At 42.0% G+C, this 27720-nt stretch overlaps 1 long non-coding RNA gene across 1 annotated transcript; it reads right to left on the reverse strand.

Moving 5' to 3' along the window:
• Window positions 1-330: 330 nt before the first annotated feature.
• Window positions 331-27720, reverse strand: LOC129641684 (uncharacterized). Its single transcript, XR_008709402.1, has 4 exons — window positions 27675-27720; window positions 26745-26918; window positions 19045-19110; window positions 331-385 (listed from the first exon to the last, which is right to left on the reverse strand). It is a non-coding gene; the product is annotated as an uncharacterized LOC129641684 (long non-coding RNA).

A 27720-nucleotide genomic window follows, 5' to 3' on the forward strand; every position in this document is an offset into this window, starting at 1 on the left:
AGTGGCACTGCCAGTCCCGGTGGGTCCCAGGACTCCCCAGAAACATTAAAACTTTTGAGGAAAGCCCTGCATTCCTGAGATGGCCCAGGGCAGCCAGAGTGAAAGATTTTCCTGAAGCTGAGCCTTCCTGTGCTCCTGTTCATCCCAAGACCAGTAGCCGGTGTGGGGAGAGGGTTGGTCAATGTGCCAGGTGGCCCCAGGCATGGGCACCAAACACTTGTAGAACTCTGTACTCTGGATCTGTTTCAGCACAAAGTACTGGTTCTCCTTTTTTTTCCTATTTGGAAGCTCACATCATTGAGCACTGCCTTTCAGATGAATTTCAAACCTTACCTTTTTAATTCTTTGAAAGGAACAATTATAGTGAAGTAGTTCGCAGGACAACCTACCAAAAAACAAACAAAAAGAACATGTTACTGTTTTTTTCACATTAATAAGTGTTAAATAGCATTGTGTTTTTCTTTCTTTCCTCATGTGGGAACTTTCAACTATACCTGGTATTTTGAGCCACATGCATGCATAAGAGTTTGTAAAAACTAGGAGGCAAAAAAGAGGTGGCGGGGGGAACATTTTACAGGTCTTGAAAGTATAAATTTTTAAAAATCACTAGAATTATCCCACTAAATTATATCATTGGTCAGTCAGTCAGTTCAGTTTCTCAGTCGTGTCTGACTCTTCGCGACCCCATGAACTGCAGCACGCCAGGCCTCCCTGTCCATCAGCAACTATGGAATTCACCCAAACTCACTTCCATTGGGACGGTGATGTCATCCAACCTTCTCATCCTCTGTCATCCCCTTCTCCTCCTGCCCTCAATCTTTCCCAGCATCAGGGTCTTTTCAACTGAGTCAGCTCTTCTCATCAGATGGCCAAAGTATTGGAGTTTCAGCTTCAATGTCGGTCCTTCCAATGAACACCCAGGACTGATCTCCTTTAGGATGGACTGGTTGGATCTCCTTGAAGTCCAAGGGACTCTCAAGAGTCTTCACCAACACCACGGTTCAAAATCATCAATTCTTCAGCACTCAGCTTTCTTTATAGTCCAGCTCCCACATCTATACGTGACCACTGGAAAAACCATAGCCTTGACTAGATGGACCTTTCTTGGCAAAGTTATGCCTCTGGTTTTTAATATGCTGTCTAGGTTGGTCATAACTTTCCTTCCAAGGAGTAAGCGTCTTTTAATTTCATGGCTGCAATCACCATCTACAGTGATTTTGGAGCCCCCAAAAAATAAAGTCTGACACTGTTTCCACTGTTTCCCCATTTATTTCCCATGAAGTGATGGGACCAGATGCCATGATCTTCGTTTTCTGAATGCTGAGCTTTAAGCCAACTTTTTCACGCTCTTCTTTCACTTTCATCAAGAGGCTCTTTGGTTCTTCTTCACTCTTTGCCCTGAGGGTGGTGTCATCTGCATATCTGAGGTTATTGATATTTCTCCTGGCAATCTTGATTCCAGCTTGTGCTTCCTCTAGCCCAGCATTTCTCATGATGTACTCTGCATAGAAGTTAAATAAGCAGGGTGACAATATACAGCCTTGACGTACTCCTTTTCCTATTTGGAACCAGTCTGTTGTTCCATGTCCAGTTCTAACTTGCTTCTTGACCTGCATATAGGTTTCTCAAGAGGCAGGTCAGGTGGTCTGGTATTCCCATTTTTTTCAGAACTTTCCACAGTTTATGGTGATTCACACAGTCAAAGGCATTGGCATAGTCAATAAAGCAGAAATAGATATTTTTCTGGAACTCTCTTGCTTTTTCGATGATCCAGTGAACGTTGGCAATTTGATCTCTGGTTCCTCTGCCTTTTCTAAAACCAGCTTGAATATCTGGAAGTTCACGGTTCACATATTGCTGAAGCCTGGCTGGGAGAATTTTGAGCATTACTTTACTAGCGTGTGAGACGAGTGCAATTGTAGCATTCATTAAAATCTCCCAACAAACCTGTCATTGATACGATCCATTATTATCCATTTGTTATTGAATCTCATTGCTCGCCAGCACCTTCACCACTCAGATTACAACCACTAGTACTATTTTTTAGTTTTGTCAAAGGGATGTTGTCAAATGTGTGTATTTCTGATTACCTGAAATCAGCTAAAGCAATGGGCATGTCGATCAATACAGAATAAGGGGTTTGTTTTTAGCTTAAAACAGTCTTTGGGACTCTTCCCTGAGGATCCAGGGGTTAAGAATCTGCCTGCCAATGCAGCAGGCACAGGTTTGATCCTTGGTTCAGGAAGACCCCACATGCTTCTGGACAACTACATGTTGTAAACCCTTGCACTACAGCTGTTGAGGTCTTCCCTGGTAGCTCAGTAGGTAGAGTTTGCCTGCATCACGGGAGACCTGGGTTCAATCCCTGGGTCAAGAAGATCCCCTGGAGAAGGAAATGGCAACCCACTCCAGTATTCTTGCCTGGAGAATTCCATGGACAGAGAAGCCTGGTGGGCAAGAATTGGACACGACTGAGTGACTAATGCTTTCACTTTCACAGCTATTGAGCCTGCACACCTGTGTGCTCTGCAACACGAAAAGTCACCTCAATGAGAAGCTCACACACTGCAATTAAAGAGTAGTCCCTGCTCCCTGCAACTAGAGAAAACCCACAGGCAGCAACAAAGACCCAGTGTAACCAAAAACGAACAAATCAAATAAAAATTAAAAAAAAAAAACTCAATCTTGAAGGCCTTGGTTGGCAGTATGTAAACTTTATTCATATTTGCCTCTGTTTTCCTTTCTAAATAGACTATGTTCCTCCATTTAGAAAACAGAATTCCTAACTCTGATGGCAGTTCAGGCACAGCTTCTAACAGTTAACCTCACAATATACAGTATGGCTGATATTTAATATAAATAAGCTCTTAGAAACTAACGTTTACTGTGAGCCCCCTGTTGTTCTGGGTAGCTCTCTCCTGTTATTGCATTTAACCAATTGAGCAACTATTCTAATGTTGATTCACAGTTTGATGTTTCCTTCTTTCTTTTTTTTCATGGCTACACTGAAAGGCATGTGAGATCTTGGTTCTCCAACCAGGTATTGAAAACTTCCCTGCAGTAGAAGCGCAGTTCTAACCACTGGACCACCAGGGACTTCCTTTAAAATAATTTTTAAATTGTTAATGCTATCTCTTCCCTAAAAAGAAGTTGAGCTCAAAAATCTAATATGCTATGACATCCTAATGTGATTGATAACTAAGATTGTAAGGAACAATACATTATTGGATTTTCATACTATCATAGAGGTACTATGTCACTATATCATTGGAGTAGGAAATGGCAACCCATTCCACTATTCTTGCCTGGAAAATTCCACGGACAGAGGAGCCTGGCAGGCTACAATCCATGGGGTCTCAAAGAGTCGAACACAACTGAGTACACACACACACACACACACACACATACACACACTCTATATCATTAGAGATTAAAGTTTCATGTTAGCATATTATCATCATAACTAAGAAAAATATGTAAATGAGTGTCTTCTTATATAAGGAACATAACCCTGAAAAAAATCTCTAGGGAAAAGGGCTGCAACTGAGTTAATTTATTAGCTTCATAAACCATATTGAATATGCTATTATTGGCTATCTAAAAAACGATACTTCAAAAAAAAAAATAAATAAAATAAAAAAAAAAAAAATAAAAAACGATACTTCATTTAGTGATCAAACACACAAACACCCAAACAAACAAAATCAGGAATCTGCATGACAAATTGGCTTCCCTGGTGACTCAGATGGTAAAGAATCTGCCTGCAGTGCAGGAGACCCAGGTTCAATCCCTGGGTCGGGAAGATGCCCTAGGGAAGGAAATGGCAACCCACTCCAGTATTCTTGCCTGGAGAATTCCATGGACAGAGGAGCCTTGCAGGCTACAGTTCATGGGGTCACAAAGAGTCAGACTCGACTGAACAACTATCACTCATCACTCACTCATGACCAATTGCTTAATCATAAGTAATGCTTTGAAAGTGTGAAAGTGTTAGTCACTCAGTCGAGTCCGACTCTTTGGGATTTCCCAGACCAGAATACTGGAGTGGGTTGCCATTTCCTTTTCCAGGGGATCTTCCCAACCCAGGGATTAAAACTCGGATCTCCTGCATTTCAGGAAGATTCTTTACCACCTAAGCCACCAGGGAAGCCCCATACTTTAAAAGACTTAGCACGTACTTTGACCATGGAAAATTCCAGTAACTTATTCAAGTGAAATTACCCTGCTACTAGTCTGAACTATTTTAGAGTCCCAGAGATGGCAGGTTTAGAAAGATACTCACCACCTATTCATCAAATACCACCCTCGCACTGCCACTTGGTGTGTGATTCTGGATGCCTGGAGGCTCATCCTGGAGGCCCCTCCCATCCACAACCAGATCCTTCTCTGAATGCAGAGCCACTAAGAAATACAGCAGATGAGCAAACACCAAAGATTTCATCCAAATCATTTGTAACAAGTCTAGTAAACATTCACATTAAAGAAATGTCACATTCAGTGTTGGGTGTGAATGATGCAACACTCATAATGCTGTAAAAAATTAACAAATGTAACTTGGCTTCTTTGATTTGAAAGTTTGGGGGGCATATAAGTAGAAGCAAAATTTATTATTTGGTGCCTTTGCCCTTGTAGCCCAGGGGTGAACAAATAAAGCTTTATTGGAACACAGCCAAACCCATTCTCTTACCTATTGTCTAAGGCTGCTCTCAGGCTCCAATGGCTGCAACAGAGACCATGAGAACTGCAACATCAAACACAGTTACTCTTTAGTTAGGCGTTTACAGAAAGACTGTCCAGCTCTGCTGCAGGCAGTTAGTTGGGATACTTTGGCGAATAAGCAAAGAAAAAATGTAGCAAGAAAAAAAATACAATCTCCATCCTTAAAATATCTACCCAAAGAAATCATTTGTCTTCAATAAGGTAGTTTCCTAGCATAGCAACCATTTATTAGCCTTACAGTTGCTTTCCCCTTAACCTCAGGCTGTTCACTAGTTCTTCCAAATACTTAATGTCATCACAGTGACACATTCACCAGCCATGGGCAACATCCTACTCTGGGCCAGAGGTTGACTTCAGTTCTGCATTATTCTTGCTTCATTTAAAGAGCCAGACCTAATTTTGTTAAAGCTAAGGAAGTCCCAGGACGTCATCAATGGTTAGAGGAACAACCTCTCTCTGGGAACCACAAGGTTATTTTAAAGTAGCAGTTCATGTAATGGATCTATAAGTTTATTTTCTGTTATTGGAACATGGCATTGGTCTGTGTTTTAAAATGGATTTCTAGAACTTCCCAGGTCTGCTTGCTAATGCAGGAGACACGGATTCAATCTGTGATCTAGGAGGATTCTAAATACCACAAAGCAATTAGGCTCATGAGCCACAACTTCTGAAGCCTGTGTGCTTAGAGTCCATGCTCTGCAACAGCAGAAGCCACAGCAATGAGAAGACTGTGTACTGCAGCGAAAGAATAGCTTCCACTAGCTGCAATTATAGAAAGCCCACACCAAGCAATGAAAACCCAGTGCAAACAAAAAAATTTTTTAATGAGTAAATAAATAAAAATGTATTTTTATTTCTTTAACAAATGTCTTTACAAGTACTTGAGGTACAATTCTGTGATTTTTCTAGAAAAAAAAAATTGACACACATTGGCAGGAATGGTGAATAAACAAAGAGTACATATCAGAGTGGGAAGAGCATGTCCTTTGGAGGCAGAGGGACTGGGTTCAACTCTCAGATTTTCCTCCTCCGACTAGTGTGTGGTATGGCCCTAACAGAAGCAGAAGATATTAAGAAGAGGTGGCAAGAATACACAGAAGAACTGTACAAAAAAGATCTTCATGACCCAGATAATCACAATGGTGTGATCACTCACCTAGAGCCAGACATCCTGGAATGTGAAGTCAGGTGGGCCTTAGGAAGTATCACTACGAACAAAGCTAGTGGAGGTGATGGAATTTCAGTTAAGCTATTTCAAATCCTGAAAGATGATGCTGTGAAAGTGCTGCACTCAATATGCAAGCAAATTTGGAAAACTCAGCAGTGGCCACAGGACAGGAAAAGGTCAGTTTTCATTCCAATCCCAAAGAAAGGCAATGCCAAAGAATGCTCAAACTACCACACAATTGCACTCATCTCACATGCTAGTAAAGTAATGCTCAAAATTCTCCAAGCCAGGTTTCAGCAATATGTGAACCGTGAACTTCCTGATGTTCAAGCTGGTTTTAGAAAAGGCAGAGGAACCAGAGATCAAATTGCCAACATCCACTGGATCCTCGAAAAAGCAAGAGAGTTCCAGAAAAACATCTATTTCTGCTTTATTGACTATGCCAACACCTTTGCCTGTGTGGATCACAATAAACTGTGGAAAATTCTGAAAGAGATGGGAATGCCAGACCACCTGACCTGCCTCTTGAGAAATTTGTATGCAGGTCAGGAAGCAACAGTTAGAACTGGACATGGAACAACAGACTGGTTCCAAATAGGAAAAGGAGTTCGTCAAGGCTGTATATTGTCACCCTCTTATTTAATTTATATGCAGAGTACATCATGAGAAATGCTGGGCTAGAGGAAGCACAAGCTGGAATCAAGATTGCCGGGAGAAATATCAATAACCTCAGATATGCAGATGACACCAGCCTTATGGCAGAAAGTGAAGAGGAACTAAAAAGCCTCTTGATGAAAGTGAAAGTGGAGAGTGAAAAAGTTGGCTTAAAGCTCAACATTCAGAAAACGAAGATCATGGCATCTGGTCCCATCACTTCATGGCAAATAGATGGGGAAACAGTGGAAACAGTGTCAGACTTTATTTTTTTGGGCTCCAAAATCACTGTAGATGGTGATTGCAGCCATGATATTAAAAGATGCTTACTCCTTGGAAGGAAAGTTATGACCAACTTCAGTTCAGTTCAGTTCAGTTCAGTTGCTCAGTCATGTCTGACTCTTTGCGACCCCATGAATCCCAGCACGCCAGGCCTTCCTGTCCATCACCAACTCCCGGAGTTCACTCAAACTCACGTCCATTGAGTCGGTGATGCCATCCAGCCATCTCATCCTCTGTCGTCCCCTTTTCCTCCTGCCCCCAATCCCTCCCAGCATCAGAGTCTTTTCCAATGAGTCAACTCTTTGCATGAGGTGGCCAAAGTACTGGAGTTTCAGCTTTAGCATCATTCTTAGATAGCATATTAAAAAGCAGAGACATTACTTTGCCAACAAAGGTCCATCTAGTCAAGGCTTCTGTTTTTCCAGTGGTCATGTATGGATGTGAGAGTTGGACTGTGAAGAAAGCTTTGTGCCGAAGAATTGATGCTTTTAAACTGTGGTGTTGGAGAAGACTCTTCAGAGTCCCTTGGACTACAGGAGATCCAACCAGTCCATCCTAAAGGAGATCCAGTCCTGGGTGTTCATTGGAAGGACTGATGCTGAAGCTGAAACTCCAGTACTTTGGCCACCTGATGCCAAGAGTTGACTCATTGGAAAAGACCCTGATGCTGGGAGGGATTGGAGGCAGGAGGAAAAGGGGATGACAGAGGATGAGATGGCTGGATGGCATCACCGACTCGATGCACATGAGTTTGGGCAAACTCCGGGAGTTGGTGATGGACAGGGAGGCCTGGCGTGCTGTGATTCATGGGGTCGCAAAGAGTCAGATATGACTGAGCGATTGAACTGAACTGAACTGAACTTGTGTGTGACGGCCCTCTGACCCTCAGTTTCCTATCCTTAATATTGAAATAATTCCTACATCATACATACATAGGATTGTAGTAAGGATTTTAAATAATGCATTTAAAATGCAGAATCAGAGCCCAGCACACAGCAGATTTCCAAGTGGTAATTTAGTGAATTGGAGTTGAAAGTGAAAGTGTTAGTCACTGAGTTGTGTCTGACTCTTTGTGACCCCATGGACTGTAGCCCACCAGGTTCCTCTGTCCATGGAATTCTTGGGGCAAGAATACTGGAGTAGGTGGCCATTCTCTTCTCCAGGAGATCCTCTGGACCCAGGGTTTGAACCTGGGTTTCCTGCATTGCAGGCAGATTCTTTACCTGGGAGTTACATGGATACTATAGTTTGGATATTTGTTCCCCTCACTCCCCAGATTCATATGTTGAAATCCTAATGTCCTATGTGTTGGTGTTTGGGAGGTGGGACCTTTGGAAGGTGCTTAGGTGATGAAGGCCGACCTCTGTTGAATGGAGTTAATGTACTTATAAGAGACCCCACAGGTCTCTGTGGCCCCTTTCCCCACGTCAGGAAGATGTCAGCTACCCAGAAGAGGCTGTGCTTGTACCTGGTCTCAGACTTCCAGCCTCCAGAACTGTGAGAAATAAATTGCTACGGTTTATAAGCCTCCCAGTCAGTGGTATTTTGATTTAGCATCTCAAATGAACTAAGACAGTGGACATAATCATTTTTCTTTTCAAATTTATTTGTGATTTAATCAGATTTTCCTAGAGGTAAACAAGATTCTTAAAAGCAGTGATTCAGGTAAACTTCAATAAATTTAGGAAGCTATACCTTTCCTGTAAACAGTAGTTTCAAAAAAAGTTTCTAATTGTAACTACAAAGAGGATATGGAGACAAGGGAAACCAGCAGTTTCAAGGGTGCCCAGGCATAAGCCTGGTGTCAAGACATTCCTCAGACCCTTGCCTCTCTCCTGCAGTGCTCACAGATGCTTGCCACTGGAAGCATAGCATCCAGAGAATGAGCGTTTGGGTGAATCCTTGCAAATCTTCCATCCAGACAGGAAAGACAATAGCCATCCTTGTGAAGATGATACAAGGCTGTGTAATACAGTCAGTCCTTTGTGGGGTATGGTGCTAGTAAAGCATGAACCGCAAGTTCAGAAATCTGAACTGCAGATCCACTTCTGCAATTAACCAGCTGTGTGACTTCAGCCAGGGCACTCAGTGATTCTGAATCCCAGTGGCCTTTACAGAGATAAAGGAGATCTCTGTGGTCCTTTCAGGTCAATAAAGTCTTCTCCATCTGTGCAATGTAGTATATACAAGGACTTTGATGGAACAGGTGACTGGTTCTATGCAAACCTAAAATATTTGCTTTCTCTGATTTCGGACAAGTTTCTCAGACATCTATTCCTAAGGAATCCCACCTTTGCTATTTTCTGAATAGCTAAAATTGGGCCCCTGCAATTATGTGGTTTTCAGAGGTACTTACTGAACACAGTACATTGGTAGTCCCCTGCTGGCTTGTACTGGTTATCTCCGCCCTATGTAAGGACTCATAAACAACCACTCAGTCACCCGTTGTAGAATCTTGCTCGAGGCTGGTGTCAGTCTGACTGGTTTGCTCTTTACAGAAATAACTTTTCTCTCCTCTTTGAAAACTAGGACCATGTTGGCCAATGTCTGGTCATTTGCTTATGTGCTCTCCACTGAGCACTGCTCTGGATTATAAAGATGGTGTTTCTGCCAACCATGCTTTCCAGGCCTTCTAGTTCCCTGGCTTCCCATTGGATTCAAGCAATGGGGGCTACTGGGGAGAACTGGCAGGTAAGAAGGGAGACGTGACTTTCCACTTGTTGGGTGTCAGTTTGGGATGTAAGTGGCAGCAGATACAGCAGCCGTGTGACCAGCACGGTGATGGGGTGGTGACCCCAGCTGGCAGCAGTGTCTCAGGGCCCGCAGGCCAGCCCTGGAGTTTCTGCTCCTGACTTCAAGTCACAGTGGCGCTATTTCAGAGAGAAATTTGTTTCCTGCAGTTTCTAATCTTTCAGTAACCTAATTCTTTTTTCTTGCTCCTTCAGCCTTTCCAATATCCTCATAACCAATTTTTGTGTTAAGTTCCCTCCTTTTGAAATACCTAAATACCTCCTTTTCCTAAATGGACCTTGACCAATACTATATACACTTTTTCAGAGCTTGAATCCTTAAGCTAATTTAAAGCTACTCTATGATCTTTATTTTGAAACCCAGAGCTTTAAAAATCTGGATACACCCAGCTGCTCATTTCATAGACTCAAACCAACAGAATGTAAGGGGGAGAAAAATTGTTCTTCTCAAACTCCAATAAACTTCAAGAAAGGATCTAAATCAGTTAATGTATTGAAAAGTGTTCATAATAGCTGCTCATCATCTGTTGTTTGACAATGTACTGGTTATGAAAATATTTTATCATGACAATACTGACTGTGATGAAATTTATTCTACAAACAACTTTCTTCAGAGCATTTTTTTTTCTTAATCTTTGGATTATACAAAACCACCTGATAAAAATAGGCACTATAATTCCTGGGCTTTTAGTTTCAAAGTCTGTTTTCCCATCTGTTATCCAAAGTCTAGGTCTACACAGCCAAAGCAAAATGGAAGATTGTGTAATTATCCTTTGACTCAGAGACAAATAAGAATATCAAAGTGGGGAAGGGACATCTGTGCTCCTTTGATTTAATACCTAGTCCAATATATGATTCCTTTGAAATGTCTAATAACCATAGAGTGGATATTTATGCTATATTTGAATACTCTCAGTGATGGGTAAGTCATGACCTTTCCAGTCAATCCATTCATTTGTTGGAGAGCCTGGAGTTCCAGAAATATGTCCCTTTCATTGAGCCCAAGGAATTAGCAGGCATGAAGGTAGCTTCTACTCATGGGTGCTTATTATTCCATTGAGGTTTATAAAGAATAACTACATTCCCTGTTCTGTTTGAAAAGCTCTTTACATCAATGTAAAAAATAGTTATGACATCTCTTTATGGAAACACTGCCAGCTTCTCAGTGGCAGGTCCAGTGACCTGAGGAAGTTCGCAGTGCCAGGAGGATCCTATGACTAAAACAGGAAGGTTTAGCTCTTCTCTGGAAACAATGAACCTGAAAACAAACAGGCTTTCCTTTCCATGTCTGTACAGGTTCCTTCAGAAGCACAGCGCTACCCCTTTCAGACGAGGTCTTAACCGAAGTGAGGTTGTCGTCAGATACGCTGACTCTAAGGACCCCCCCTTTATCTAGAAACATGAGGACCCTGCATAACCATGAAAAACATACTTCTTTGAGAATGTAACTCAGAAATATTTATTCAACTTATGTCTTGCATATCATTGTGCAAGTGTGATGTTGCTAGTGTGAATGGTAGCCTCAGAGCAAGGTGAAGATGAAAGAGAAATGGCAAGATGTAAATTTTAGGAATTTGGTAGGAATTTCATTTTAAATGGCTTTGTATGCCATGCCTAAAAGTTTGAGTGTTATCCTACAGCAAAGAGGAGCCACTGACAAATATTAAATATGATTGTAGGAAGATTTCACTGGTGGTGGGTGGAGCATGAATTGGTGGGAGAAAAGACTGGTGGAGGGGCAAGTAGTCAGGCAATAATTCAGGAAAGAAAGGATAAATCTGTGGATGATATGGTGTCAGTCAAAGGAAAATGATTTTATGACTGATGGGATGTGGAGAGTAAGAGAGAAGAACACACAGACCATGATTCTCAGGTTTCTGGTTTGGGCAACACTGTAGAGGGTGGAGCCATTGACAAAAGAAAGGAAGGTAAAAGAAATGGCAAGTTTAGGTTACGGGGGTTGATGAATTCTCTTTAGGGCACGGAATAAGGAGCCTTCTGGTTACAGATAGCTGACTTAATGTGTGCATTTACCTTCAAAAATCTCACTAAATGACAATAAGGGAAATTTTAAATCATGTACTCTCCTCAAATACAATTTAGAAGCTGGAAAACATGGATATAAATGTAAATAGGGTGACTCAGATCTGTGAAAACTGAATGCCTAGCTAACTCTGAAAGCCATGCTAGAACACCTAAAAGGCTCAGGAATTTCTCTTAGAGGTTCAACTGGGTTTGAAGGCTAAATGTGGGTCTGAGAGCTGTTTGAAAAGGAGTTCCACACCTAATTCCCCCACCATCTCCCACAGCTGGGAAACAGACCTTCCCAACCACTGTAGGAGGATAAACTAGATATATACTGGATTTATAGTGAGAGGAAAGATCCTGGAGAGAGATACTGGGATTACACAAACATCAACACAGTGAATGGTAAGATGCCTACTGCTTCTCCCTCTATCACCAACCTTTCTCTCCCAATGCTGAAAGCCAGACTTGAGACAGGATGATGTTTTCAGGGGACTCCAATTAGGCCAAGAGATAAGATCTAAACTTACCTTAATGACCTCAGTAAGTAAGTCCCTCCCATTACCCACACACCAAGATTCCATCCTTTTAGAAAACTATTAACATGAAAGATAGAAATAAAATCATCAAACAGAAGTTGCTTGGAGGTTCAGATTCTACAGCAGCAACAGCAAAAATCTTGAAAACAAACTATCACAGATAAGAGGTGATATTGGATCTACAAGACAAAAACAGGTTGCTGCAAAAAAATAAAAAAAATAAAAACAAAGAGTTCTTGGAAATTAAAAATATGAAAGCTCTATACAAGGATTGGAAGATAAATTGAGAAAAGCAGAGCAAAAAACTAAGAGAAGGAAAAAAGAAAGAAAAATCAGAGGATGAGTTCAAGAGGTCTAATATCTGATTTATAGGAGCTCCAGAAAGATGGAACAGAACTAACAGAAGTGAAGAAATCAAACAATTCAAGAAGACTTCCCAAAGCTGAGCCACACGAATTTCTACATTAAAAAGGCCCACTAAAGGTCAAGCATAATGGATGAAAAATAGACCCATAATAAGGAATCTCATGAAGAAATTGCATGTCAGTTACAAAGAGATAGATAAACAGGTTATATACAAGGAATAAGAGTAAGAATAACTTTGGACTTTTCAACAACAGTGGAAACTGGAAGTTAATGAAACATTTTCATAATTTGAGAGAAAATTATTTCTGACTCAGAGTTCCATATACAGTAAAGCTTTTAAGTGGGAAGATGAGCTAAGGACATTTTCAGACACACAAATCCTCAAACATTTCCTTTTCGTGGTTACTGTTACAGCGATAGCAAGAGAAAGGAGCATGGGAAGATAGGGCAACAGGGGAGCCAAGTGCAGAAAGAGGAGAAGGGAACCTCCAGGATGGTAATGGGAGATCCCAGGATGCAAACTGAGCAGTAGGCTCAGAGAGTGACCTGAACAGATGGAGCAGTTCAGAAGACGCGGGGAGAAAGGACTCCAAGAAGAGGAAATTGATGTATCTGACCATATGGAAAGAACACATACACTTCTAGGGAAGAGACTGGCATCAAACTGATGATAAATTCTGATACAACTTAGCCAATTTTTAAGTGTATTAACTCTAGGGAAAGCAAAAAGATCTGAAAGAAAAAATAATCGTGACATATCATATGGACCACTGGTAAACAGTGATATTTCTTAATAACGAAAATGCTGAATATTGATCTCACCATAAAATTACTTGACTCTGTTATGAAATAGGGAAACAAGAAGTGTACACATGTGTACAGTGTGATGGTGGAGGAGTACTGTACTCAGTCGCTCAGTCGTGTCTGACTCTTTGTGACCCTGTGGACTGTAGCCCACCAGGCTCCTCTGCCCATGGAATTTTCCAAGCAAGAACACTGGAGTGGGGTGCCATTTCCTCCTTCAAGGGATCTTCCCAACCCAGGAATCAAACCTACATCTGCATCTCCTGCATTGGCAGGCAGATTCTTTACCACCAGCGACACCTAGTAGTATTGAAGTGAAAGCGAAAGTGAAAGTCGCTCAGTTGTGTCCGACTCTTTGGGACCCCATGGATGATACAGACCTTGGAATTCTCCAGGCCAGAATACTGGAGTGGGTAGCCTTTCCCTTCTCCGGGGGATCTTCCCAACCCAGGGATCGAACCCAGGACTCCCACATTGCCGGCAGATTCTTTACCAGCTGAGCCACAAGGGAAGCCCAAGAACATTGGAGTGGGTAGCCTATCCCTTCTCCAGCAGATCTTCCCGACCCAGGAATCAGACCAGGGACTCCTGGGATTCTTTACCAACTGAGCTATCAGGGAAGCCCACCCAGTAGTATTGAGAAACACTAAATCCACATATTCCGTAAACAAATCATGATCGTGCCCAAAACTTGGAAAGAAAGAAATCATATTAGAAAATTTAGAATTGGAGATACAAATATTCCTTAAAACACGGAAAGAACTGAACATGATTGCTTGGAGAGTAGAAAATGTGGAAAAGAACGAGAAGCTGGTTTCAGAGCTTTTGGGCTGTCTAAAACTATGCACATATATATATATATTTGGTTTTGGTGATGGTGGTTTAGTCACTAAGTTGTCCAACTCTTGTGATCCCATGGACTCTAGCCTGCCAGGCTCCTCTGTCCTGGGTTGTAATTTCCTTCTCCAGAGGATCTTCTTGACCCAGGAATCAAACCTGGGTCTCCTGCATTGCAGGCAGATTCTTTACTGACTGAACTATGAGGGAAGCTCATATTCGATTTTAATAATCTTTAGTTAGAAAAAGAGAATGATAGCATGAAATGAAGACAAAGTATAGAGTAGCACTGTCTAATAGAGTTTCCTTCAATGATGGAAAGTACATCCAATATGGAAGCTACTTGAAATGTGACTAGTGTGACTAAGAACAAATTTTACCATTTTATTAAGTTCTAATTAATGTGCATTTAAATATCCATGTGTGGCTGGTGGCTGCCATATGAGACACTGCAGCTGTACACAATGGCCTGTTTCTAAGACCAACTTTTTTCATTGACCCTTCTTTCTCCTGCTTCATCATTTTTTGAGAGTCCCTTGGACTTCAAGGAGATCCAACCAGTCAATCCTAAAGGAAATCAACCCTGAATATTCATTGGAAGGACTGATGTTGAAGTTGAAGCTACACTACTTTGGCCACTCGATGCGAAGAGCCAACCCATTGGAAAAGACCCTGATGCTGAGAAAGACGGAGGGCAGGAGGAGAAGGGAGTGATAGAGGATGAGATGGTTGGATGGCATCATTGACTCAGTGGACATGAGTTTGAGCAAACTTCAGGAGATAGTGAAGGACAGGAAAGCCTGGTGTGCTGCAGTCCACAGGGTTGCAAAGAGTAGAACATGACAGAGTAACTGAACGACAACAACGAGTGGACTGTTTCCACCAGCCATGCGGAAATGTCACTTATCCACCTTTTTAAGAAGTGCTGCTTTGGCCCCCATCCCTCTGGGACTGTCCACCCCATTTCTTTGTTCCTTTCATAGAAAAACCCTTCAAAGGATTTCTCCATACCTGCACTGTCCTATTCAGCAGCCACTGGCCACATGTGACTATTTAAACTTCAATTAATTAAAATTCAGTAAAATGTACAATTCAGTTCCTGGTTGCTCTTACTGCATTTCAAGTGCTTAATAACCACATGTGGGTTGTGGCTACTGCATTGAACAACAAGTCAGGACATCTCTGTCATTGCAGAAATCTCTGTAGGACAGCACTGGAGGGAGGCGGGGAGTGCAGAGAGAATGGGTATAGTTGTTGGTTATTTGGTAGTTTTGGTGTTGGACAGATAAGACAGTTGTCTTCTGGTTGTTTCTTTTTTCTCGATGGAAAAGGAAGTGAGGTCATCAACTGAGAGTGTGAAAGGAGAGGGGATGTTGCAGGTGTGAGAAGAAAGCAGATGGAACCAAGAAAGCAAAGAAACTTTCCAGAGAGCAGGAGAATACACGGACAACAGAAATAAAGAGTAGCTTCTTCCAAGAAAAATTGGAATCATTCTATTTCATTTTAATATTACTATTCTTCAGTGTTGCTATTGAAAAGTGATTCTAAAATTGGCCAGTGTAGTTGGGCATGGAAGCATGAGCCAATTTTCCAGCTACTCTTCTTCCCTCATCATGACTTTGAAGTCTGACCATGATGAGAAATCTCATTGCCGTGGCTGTGACCACAACCATAACCTACCTACACAGCAGGAAGGAAGGGGAGGTCCCTTCCTGGAGATGTTTTGCTATGATAAGGTATGGGAACTTCCTCAGTCAAGGTTCTGTTGATTTTAAGAAATAGAAACCAATTCAATCAAACTTAGATAAGAAAAAGAGATAACTAGTGTCCTCTGGAATTCACAGGAATGCAGTTGGTCCTCAAAGGGATGTGAACCACAGGTAGCCAAGAGGAGTAGAAAGCTCCAAGGGACTCAGGCAGAAGCATATTTCTCTCTCTTTCCCTTCTCCCCCTATACGTATGGCTTCTTATCTCTACTACTGCACAAGAAGCATTTTCTTTCTTTCTTTTTTTTTTTTTAATCTGCCTTCTCTACAGAATTCTCAGCAACTTGATGCATGAGAGGTGGCCACTCCCATAATACCCTTAGTTCTCACTACTTCAGAACAAGAAAACATCTGAGATTAACAGAAACATGTCAGTCCCCGCCTCAAACATCCAACTGAATCTGATTAGTGAAATATAAGACAATTGCCTTATGCTGGTTTAAGCATCTCTAACAGGTGACAAGGCCGTCAGTACAGACTTGACTTCAGGAGCTCATTTCCAGGGTATGGGGCAGTCCCAGAACTTCTTGTCAACAAGACTTCCTCTGAGAAGTCTTTACTGTTCTATTACGTTCTCGGTCACACCTGAAATTGGTACTGGGGGTGTTGGCTCTCCCCACAGCTGTACATAGCCACTTCCTGCTCAGGATGGAGGTTGGTGCCTCCGGCCTTTTAGACCAGGTTCATGCTTCTTTGTCACTACTTCATAACTCTTTCAAACGTACAGTAGGTCCGGTCCATCTGCTTTCAGACATTTCCGGGAGCAGGGAATCATTCAATATTCTCTCTGAGGGACTTATGATGTGAGCTTTATGCCTTTGATTTTTTGTCACCAATCCCCTCCAACTCTTCTGTCTCTCTCTCTCTCTTTCAACACTTAGCCAAACACAACCAGTAGCAACCACATAGAGAACTAAGGTTCTGTTTTCCATCATCTCCTCCCTGAACTACAAGCTCAATAGTGAAATAACCTGCCTTCAAGGTAATCACAAGTAACACCTTTACCAGATGTTTTGGTTCTTCCCAGCCTCTGATATCAGATTCCTTGCTGTTACTACAGATTGCTAAACCGGTATTATAAGGGTTTTTTGTTTTTTGTTTTTTTTTTTTCCAGCAGCATATCACTTTGGGTACTAATTTTTATATTGGTCAGGATAGAGTTGTTTGCTTTGTTGTGGTGGTGGTGTTGCTCAGTCACTCAGTGGTGTCCTACTCTTTGGACCCCATGCACTGTAGCCCGCCGGATTCCTCTGTCCATGAGATTTTCCAGACAAGAATACTGGTGTAGCTTGCCATGCCCTCCTCCAGGGGATCTTCCTGACCCAGGGACAAACCAGTGTCTCTTTTGTCTCCTGCATTGGCAGGCGGGTTCTTTATCACTAGTGCCATCTTAACTGTTTTATTGTAGTAGTAATTTACCCTAAGAGTCCCAGTGACCTTAATACAATAAAAGTTATTTCACATGCACCCCAGCTCTGATGGGAGCCAGATGAGTCTCCAGGGCAGCTGCCTCCCACTAGGTGACTGTTATTGAGAAGGTGTCTATTTGGGCTCTGTCACCTCAGTTCATGACCTCAGCTATGGCAACAAGGGAAGAGATCACAGAGAAAATCCAGCTTTTCCCATTGGCCAGAATCATATGGCCCCACTGACTACAAGGGGGCTGGAAATGCAAGTGAGAACATGGGTAACTGTTGACACTAAATGTCTCTTCCATAGTCCACGGAGGCCTCTCTTGAGAGAGCAAAGCTGTAAGATCAAAATAGCGTGGACAGTGGAGCAGTACAGGGAGGACCTATTCTGGAGAGCAGCTGATCTGCACTGAAATTTGTATGAGTGAGAAAAAGTTTTATAGAATGAATCCACTGAGATTTAGAGGTTTAACTATTCTTGCAGCATGGTCCATCTTATCCTGATTAATACAGGGACATTAGAAAAAAAATGGGGTAAATGAAACAACATAGTTTACTTTCCCTGAAGCAACTGTAATTCTAATCCAACTACTAGTAGGATTTTCTGGAGAATCTGACAAAATGATACAAAGCTGATGTGGAATAATAAAGAAGTGAGAATGGCCAGTACAACCATAAACAGAAAATGAAAGAGAACTGATTTCACCCAACATTAAGACATTTTATACATAGATAAATTATGGGAAAACAGAAAGACATTACAGAGAAAGTACAGGAAATAACAAAGGTGTTAGTGGAGAAGAGAGATCCCACAGAGAGACCCATATCCTTTTGAGAATTTAGAATATAAATACATTGGTATTTTAGGTCAAAGGGAGAATATGAATAATTCAGAAATGTTGTGACAAACAACCCATTAGGAAAAAAGTGCTGAAGTACTTCACTTCTTATACCCGAATAATATATCTGTAGATCCATAATTATCGAGTAAAACAAGTAATAACAATACTAGAAAAATCACTGGTAATTTTTTTTTCAAAAACTTTTTTCATAATTTTGAACTGGAGAAGGTCAATAGTCATATAAGATAAGATCAACAAATTTACACAAACTTGCAAGACAAAGAATACCATATACAAAATCAAGTGATAAACCACAGGATAGAAAAAAAAAATTTCAATTTCTAAAAATAAGGAAGGGGTTAATTTTTTTACTGTAACAAAGAGATTTAAGAATTAGCAAGAAAAAAACAAACGATTCACTGGAAAAATAGTCAAAAAGCAGACAGTGTGCAGCAAAAAAAAGCAAATAGATAACAAACATATAAAAACATTTTTCCAGCCTTTTAAATAATCAAAGAAATGTAGGTTGAAACAAGATACATTTTTACTTATTTACTTGCAAAAATAAAACTTTGCTCATACTCAAGGGTATGGGAAACATGAACTCTCTCATGTTGCTAATGGAATGTAAATTGCTATAAATTCTTTGGAAGCAATTTGGCAATAAATATTAAAATTTTAAAAGTGCATTTTCTTTAACTTAGCAGTTTCCCTTCTAGAAATTTTTCCCACAGAAACACTTGTACACAGAGGCAAATATATACAGTACAGAGACAGCCTAATAATATTGCTTGTAATAGTAAGAAAACTAGATGAAATTTAAATGCCCATCAAGAAAAGATTAAATATGCTACCGTGGCCCTATAAAATGGAACACTACCTGGCTGTTCAGTAGAATCAATACAATTATCTGGGCTCCCTTGTTGGCTCAGTGGTGAATAATCTCCTGCCAACGGAGGAGAAACAGATTTGACCCCTGGTCTGGCAAGATCCCACATGCCACGGAGCAACTAAGCCTGTGCACCACGACTATTGAGCCTGTGCTCTGGAGCCTGGGAACTGCAACCACTGAGCCCACTCAGCCTAGAGCGCACAACGAGAAGTCACGGCAATGAGAAGCCCATATACCACAATTAGAGATTACCCCCGTTCTCTGCAACTAGAGAAAAGCCCCCGCAGCAATGAAGACACCACACAGCCTAAATAAATAAAATTGTTTAAAAGAAAGATCAGTACATTTATCTGAATTGGTACAATAAAGAACCTCAAAACTAAATTATTTTAAGTGAAAAAATAAGGTAGAATACAATATTATTAAAAGTGAGAATTCCAAGGATTAAATTTTTATACATATACTTAACATACATGTACATATATACATACAAATTTCTGGGAAAAGAGAAATAATAGCTATAATTATGTTTAGCTATAATTACATTATATATGAGGGTGTAGGTAAAGAGGGAGGATTTCACATTTTTTGTTTTACCCTATAGTATTGTTAGAATTTTTTTAACTTGTGCATGCATTACTTTATGAGAAAAAAAATTTAAACCATCAATTCTTTCTTACAAATATAAATTCTATATTTTCGCCTGTCAATCTGGATATAAAAAGATATTAGAAGAAAAGAGAAAAGACCAAAGTTAGATATTCACAGTATGTTACAAAAGCGTAAACTAATCACCAATCCTAAAGAAAGAAGAGAGCCCCAATGTTCAGGAACTGTTAAGTCCTGTTTCTGCTCCCAGGGAAAAATCCCCAGGTTTAAATAGTAGTCTTTCCAAAAAGAAAATAAAAAATAATAGTAGTAGCTCATATTTATTAACCAGTGAGTAAGTTTCAATTCAGTACCTGAATTATCTCACTGCATCCTCAGACTCCACGTGGTAGGGACACTGCCATCAGCTCCATTCTACTGATGAGGAGACTAAGAACCAGAGAGAAATCAAGAGATTTCACCAGAGATCCAGGGCTTTTGTCTGAAAGCGTTTGTAGTATGCGTCCATGGGCTTGCACGTGGACTCTGCTCTCTCTGTGTGTGTCCTCAGAAAAGTGACTTATCATTCCCCATCAGTTAAAGGAGGAGAGTGACAGCATCTATCTCATGGGGTTGTCATGGGGATTAAATAACACGGTGCGATATGCTTCACTCAGTGCCTGGCACCAGAGCAAGCTCTCCATAAATGTCCAGCATTGTGGTTGTTGTGGCAAGACCTTTTATGATAGGGACCTTCAGCTGTCCAGTCCGGCATCTTTGCAGGCCCTCCTCCTCCCCTCCTTGAGCTCAGTCTCCATTTCTTCTAAGCGCGTTGCCCTTCCCTCATGCCTTCCCAAGGCTCCTGTTCTTCTACTGTCCCCTTTGCTGGACTGTTCAGTCCCACCTTCTACCACTTCTTCACCTGGCTGACTCTTATCCTTAAGACTCACCTGAGGGATCACTTCTTCCGGGAAGCTTTCTTTGACCTCAGCTTTCTGGGTTAGATGCGCCCCATCGAGTTCCAATACCATCCTTTGCTTCCCTCTCTCGATGTATTTGTCAAACTGCAACTTTCTAAATTTAATCTGTCACTACTCCGTAACCTCTGAACTCTTGAAATCAGCTTTTAGTTTTTCTTCATCTGGTTTCCTCCAGTGCTTAGCACACAACCTGGCAATAAATATTTGCTAAATAAAGTTGTAGCTGAAAAAAGAATGGGTTATTTGTCCCATGACCTCTATTGATCATTCCAAGGTGGTTATTCCTTTTGTAAAGCAAGTTTTAAGTCAGACAAGCAGAGTTATTCATTCATTAAATTATTATTACTATTTGCTCCTACTTTCCTGGGCTTCCCTGGTGGCTCAGATGGTAAAGTATCTGCCTACAATGCGGGAGACCTGGGTTCAATCCCTGGGTTGGGAAGATCCCCTGGAGAAGGAAATGGCAACCTACTCCAGTACTCTTGCCTGGAAAATCTCATGGACAGAGGAGCCTGGTAGGCTACAGTCCATGGGGTTGCAAAGAGTCAGACACAACTTCATTTTTGCTCCTACTATTGTTTTAGGTGCAACAGCCACCACAGTCAATAAGATATAATATTCTGCTTTCTGATGGCGACAGTCTAGTATGAATGAGAAAGAGAAAACAAACAAGTGAAAAGATAAGTTCAATAGTGATACATTCTAGAACACAAATAGAACGGGTTAAGCGTAGAGAGTGATGGAGGACAGGGGCTAACTTCTGTCTGGCCAGGGAAGGCCTCTGTGAAGGTGACCTTTAAGCAGAGACTTGAGTGACACCAAGCTTGCAAAAGTCAGATAGCAGAGCAAGTTGAAGGGCCCTGAGTGGGAGCAAGTCTGCGTTTTCACCACTAGAAAAGGCCTGGGTGCTTAGAGTCGAGTTTCACCAGAAGAGATAAGGCAGAGAGAGGTCAGGATGAGATCGGTTAAGGCCACTTAGGCCATGATAAGGTTTCTAGACTTTGTTCTGCCCACAATAGGAAGCCACTGAAGGGTTTTATACAGGGGAGCGAGATGACCTGATTTAATATTTTTAGAAGCTTACTCTGGCCCCTGTACAGTAGGCAAGAAGAGAATCAGGGTCTGATGATCACTGTGGTTCTGCGAGATGACTGCCGCTAGAGATGGAGAAAAGCAGATGGACTGACGTTGTCTTGGGGAAGAGATGACAGGACTTTTGGATGGAGTTTGTGAGAGAAGCGGCATGGGGCAAGAGGAACCAAGAATGACACCCAAGTTGAGTCTGGAGCAGCTGTGTAGATGGTCAACCTAGGGGTTGAAGATCTGAGGAGAAACAGGTTTGAGGGACAGAGGGTGGGGAGCAATCAAACATTCTGAATGGGGCATATTGGGTTGAAGATGCTATGAGACATCCCAGTAGGAGTGGGCAAGCAGCCAGTGGGCACCACAGGGCCAGAGGGAGATCTGGGCCTGCCAATCACTGTTTAAACAGCGGGTGAACAGATACTTGGGGGCCAAGAGTGTGGAAGAAGGACAGAGGGGAAGGCAGGGAAGAGGTAGAGGGAGGAAGGGAGGAGAGAACTGGCTCAGTAGTGTCTCCCATGGACAGGCCTCTCCTGTCCATGGGATTCTCCAGGCAAGAATATTGGAGTGGGTAGCCATTCCTTTCTCCAGGGGATCTTCCCCACCCAGGGGTCAGGTAGATTCTTTACTGGCTGAGCCAGCAGGGAAGCCCATGGAAATCCACCCAGAAAACCCACCCTGAGAGAGCATGCTCTAGAAGCCGAGAGAGGAATGTGGCAGGATGAAGAAAGTGCTGAGGGGTCAAGTCAGACAAAAGCAGCAGGCGCCTGGATCTGGCAAAAGCCAAGGCCTTTGATTACTTGGATTAGAGCTGCTTCTGGGGCCTGACAATGGGGTAAAAAGTTCAAGTTTGGTGAGCTGAGGGGATAAGGACTGAATGGGCCCAAACAGAGACTCTAGACCACACTTTAAAAGAGTTTTCTTTGTGGGGAAAAAAAGAGCTAGGCATGAGCAGGAAGAAGGTCGAGGAAGAGGTTTTCTGCTTTATTTTTAACATATGAGCTTGTGGCACATTTGTGGGCCCCTAGAGCTGGAGAAAGGGTCTGGTGGCCTGCAAAGGAGGGGGGCGGGTGGGAAGGGAACTGGGGCACAGGTCGAGGCAGAGGGGCTGGGTCACCTACTGTGACCACAGGCCAGGCAGCGCCCTGGCCAGAGGCAAAGGGTACAGTTGAGCAAGGAGCAGTCTGGCAGCTGCTGTTTGCACAATGAAGTCTGAGAAAATGGTGTCAGCAGGATATGAGGAGAGGAGGAAGCAGGTGTTGGCGTTCAAGGGGTGAGAAGCCTCAAACAGCTTCCTGTTGAGGGGATGGTGAACCACCAAGGGGCGCGTGGGCAGGTGGCGGGCACTGGGAGAGCCATCCAGGTGTTTGGACATGAGTTCCAGTGAGGCCAGTTTCTGTGCATCTTGTCACTTTTAGCTGCTCAGAATCGCTAACTGTGGACGATGCCACGGGAGGACTTCTGACCAGGGGCAAAGATGCCTCAGGCAGGTATGTTTGTGGCTCCTCAGGAAACACAGCCAGCCCGACGCCACACTGTGAAGTAGGGAAGCCTCCTGTAGGAGCGGCTACACCTCTCCCAGCATCTATCTTGCTTTTCTCTTCCCTCCTAGAATCCAGTTTTGTTCGGGTGCTTACGCAGCTGCTGGGATTCACGGGAATGGGAAGCTGAACACAGCTGCTGCTCCGGCAGCGGATGCTGACGTTCAGACCAAGCAGCACAGGCCAGTCCTCTGATGGTGTTATTAAGAAGACCAGGGTGGGCATGGGGCCCAAGTTGGGCCAATAAGATGGAGGGGAAGGACCTGATTCCTGGATGCCCATTGTTCCTCACTCCCACTTAGCAAGAGACAGGGCACCTGAAGCCCCAGCTCCTGGCCAGAGTTGCAAGATGAAGCCCATCCTGTGAGTAGCAGTCCAGGGAAGTGGCGATAATGTGGGGCCCCCTTGACGCCACGAAATCTCTGAATCACCCAGCCTTGAAACCCATCTTATTAAACAAAAACAAAAACAGCTGGAGTCTGGATTTCTGTTACTTGTAGCAAAAGTATTCTCCTGGGCACAATTGTTTTTCTGTATTTACAGTGTATTCAGTTCAGTCAGTTCAGTTCAGTCGCTCAGTCGTGTCCCACTCTTCGCGACCCCATGAATCACAGTACGCCAGGCCTCCCTGTCCATCACCAGCTCCAGGAGTTCACCCAGACTCACGTCCATCAAGTCAGTGATGCCATCCAGCCATCTCATCCTCTGTCGTCCCCTTCTCCTCCTGCCCCCAATCCCTCCCAGCATCAGAGTCTTTTCCAATGAGTCAACTCTTCGCATGAGGTGGCCAAAGTACTGGAGTTTCAGCTTTATATTAGAAACCTTCAAAGCTGGATGAACTGATTGCTTGCTCCCAGTTAAACATTCTGTGTAATGGCAGAGTAAATGCTTATGTCCAGGAGGCAGGACTCAAGGCCTTTTCTGCCCCCACGGTTCAGGTTCACCAAGAGGTAGATGTGTTTGTCCACAAACTAGTTAGGCCAGTTGTGCTTGTGTTTATACTACGTAAACCAAGGAAATATGAGTTAGGAAAAGAATTGCTATTGTGCAAAATCTAAACTGAATGCTTCTAATAAACAGTAACAGGAAAGTAGCTTAAAAAACAAAACAAAAGCAAAATCTGAGAGTTTGGCATGTGCAAGACAAATGGAAAAAATTGGGGAAGTTTTGTTTAATCTAGAAGAATTCTGAACTCAGGTTGCTTCCCAGCTCTTTCTGAGTTCTCCCCCTTCTTTAAAGATGTTGGGACTGGAAACCAGTGACCTTGTGTCAACTGCTACTTTTTAAAAATTCCACACAGAACTCCCATCAGCTGTTATGTACTTAAAGAAGAAAGCTCATCCCTTCAAAATATTGTTAAATTAAGCTATATTTTATGTTTTCTTCTTTTCTAAAAAAAGTCCTACTTTAATAAAATCAGTGTTTTCCATGTTCACCGTTTCCCTACTTTAATTGACTAAGTGCTTTATCTGACTATTCAATTCCCTGCCAGTGGGGCTTCTGAAAGGATGTGTCCACGGGGCCCATCCCCAGTGCCCTCTTCCACATGATCAACCTGCGGCCCTCAAACTCCTCCCTTTCTCTACCTCATCAGCACCTATTTTTACAAAATTATAACAGGAGTACCTTTCATTTTAATGAAAAGTGAAAGTGAAAATCGCGCAGTCTGTCCGACTCTTTGCGACCCCATGGACTATACAGTCCATGGAATTCTCCAGGCCAGAATACTGGAGTGGGTAGCTGTTCCCTTCTCCAGCAGACCTTTCTGACCCAGGAATTGAACCAGGGTCTCTGGTGTTGCAGGCGGATTCTTTACCAGCTGAGCTACCAAGGAAGCAATGAAAGGTCTCAAAGGATCTATATTAAAGTGTTAACTGCTGTCTCTGCATGAAGAGATTATATATTTTTTTCCTTATTATCATGGATGTGAATGATCATGATGTGAACTAGTATTTATTTGGTGATAGAGAAGTAAAAAGTTTTTCCCCCAAGAACTAAGAACACTGTCTTTTTATGAGAATTTACTCTTTACAAAGAACTTTTAAGTCCATTGTTTTGATGGCATTTTATCATCACCCTGTGAAGAAATAATTTATTCCCTCTTATAGATGAGGAAACCACAGTGGAGAGAAGGGGAGAATTTGGCCTCAGATGACAAAGCTGGTAAGAAATAGAGGCTGTTTAGGATAGAAAATCCAGCACCTACGGTCACCTAATCTATGACAAAAGAGGTAAGAATATACAATGGCAAAAATAAGTGTTGCTGGGAAAACTGGACAGCTCTGTGTAAAAGAATGAAATCAGAACACTTCCTAACACCGTACACAAAAACAAACTCAAGATGGATAAATATATAAATGTAAGGCCAGATACTATAAAACTCTTAGAGGAAAACATAAGCAGAACACGCATTGACATAAACCATAACAAGATCTTTTTTGATCCAACTAAAGCAATGAAAATAAAATAGGATAATGAATGAAAATAAAAGCAAAAATTGAAAATGGGACCTAATTAAACTTAAAAAGCTTTTGCACAGGAAAGGAAACCATAAATAAAACGAAAAGACAACCCGCAGAATGAGAAAAATGTTTGCAAACAAAACGACTGACAAGGGATTAATCTCCAAAACGTACCAACAATTCATGCAGCTCAATATCGAAAAACAAACAACCCAATCAAAAAATAGGTAGCAAATTTAAAGAGACATTTCTCCAAAGAAGACATACAGATGGCCATAAAGCACATGAAAAGATGCTCAAAACACTAATTATTAGATAAACGCAAGTCAAAACTACAATGAGGTATCTATCACCTCACATCAGTCAAAATGGCCATCATCAAAAAAATCTACAAACAATAAATGCTAGAGAGGGTGTTTAGAAAAGGGAACCCTCCTACACTGTTGGTGTGAATGTAAATTGGTCCAACAGTATGGAGAACAGTATGGAAGTCTCTTAAGAAACTAAAAACAGAGCTACCATATGATCCTGCAATCCCACTCCTGGGCATGTATCCAGAGGAAGCAATAATACAAAGAGATATATGCACCCCAATGTTCATTGCAGCACTATTTACAATAGCCAGGACGTGAAAGCAACCTAAATGTCCATCAATAGATAACTGAATAAAGATGCGGTGCATATATACAATAGAATATTGTTATCTTCTATATTGGTATCTTCTCTGGTGGCTCAGATGGTAAAGAATCTGCCTGTAATTCAGGAGACCAGGGTTCAATCCCTGGGTTAGGAAGATGCCCTGGAGAAGGGAATGGAATATTACAATGGAATATTACTCAGTCATAAAGAATGAAATAATACCATTTGCAATGACACGAATGGATCTAGAGATTGTCATATCGAGTAAAGTAAGTCAGAGAAAGACAAATATCATGACATTGTTTATATGCGGAATCAAAAAAAAAATGGTACAAATGAGCTTATTTACAAAACAGAAATAGAATCACAGGCATAGAAAACAAATTTATGGTCACCAGCAGGGACGGGAACTCAGATGGCAACTCCTGTACGTCTGTCATTTGGAAGACGGCAGCGCCATTTCTTGTCTGACTCCCACTTAAGACTTCAAAATAAACTCTGCTGGTCTTTCCTGGAAAATTGAGGCACTTTCAATAACCTCTTTGGACTTTGGCACTGTGTACTAGGAACTGAGAGTGATAATACCTAAATGTTAAATATTGTTGTTAGGATTTAAATGGTAATATATGTAAAGCCCTTAGAACAGTAGCTGTAAGAGTCTACCATTATTATCATCATCACTAGTAATACTGTTAAAGTAATCTCATTACCACTATTTTCTCTGAAGGTAAAGAGTTTGTTGCATGCCACCTGGTTAATGGGCATTACAGCCAGAAGTTGACCAATCAAAACAGCACTCTCTAAGAATTCATCAGAGAGCCACTAGAATTTATCTCTGCTTGTCTCAGACCTTTTAATTCTCATGCTGAGAATTTGGCCTCTTAGAGTTTTGAGGGCAACCTCTCTGCTGCTGCTGCTGCTAAGTCGCTTCAGTAGTGTCCAACTTTGTGTGACCCCATAGACGACAGCCCACCAGGTTCCACCATCCTTGGGATTCTCCAAACAAGAACACTGGAGTGGGTTGCCATTTCCTTCTCCAATGCATGAAAATGAAAAGTGAAAGTGAAGTCACTCAGTTGTGTGGAACTCTTAGCGACCCCATGGACTGTAGCCTCTCTATAACCTACAATAGTTATCACCTCCACTTTGGTCCCCTGAGCCCTCCAAGAAGGGAAAACTAGCCTGTGTTTGGAGGAATGACAAGCTTCCTCAGTTCCTCCCATTCTGGTGGTCGATCTTGATCCCCCACTGCCAGAGAGGGTTCCAGGCGGCTGCTACCTTCTACATATCCCTACAGAGAAACGAAAAACAGAGGTCTCACTTACAGATGGCCGGAGCAATCCTAGTGTGGTGTAAGCCCTCAGACACAGC

Source organism: Bubalus kerabau, chromosome 1 (genome assembly GCF_029407905.1).
Source record: "Bubalus kerabau isolate K-KA32 ecotype Philippines breed swamp buffalo chromosome 1, PCC_UOA_SB_1v2, whole genome shotgun sequence".
In the NCBI taxonomy this organism is placed as follows: Eukaryota; Metazoa; Chordata; class Mammalia; order Artiodactyla; family Bovidae; genus Bubalus; species Bubalus kerabau.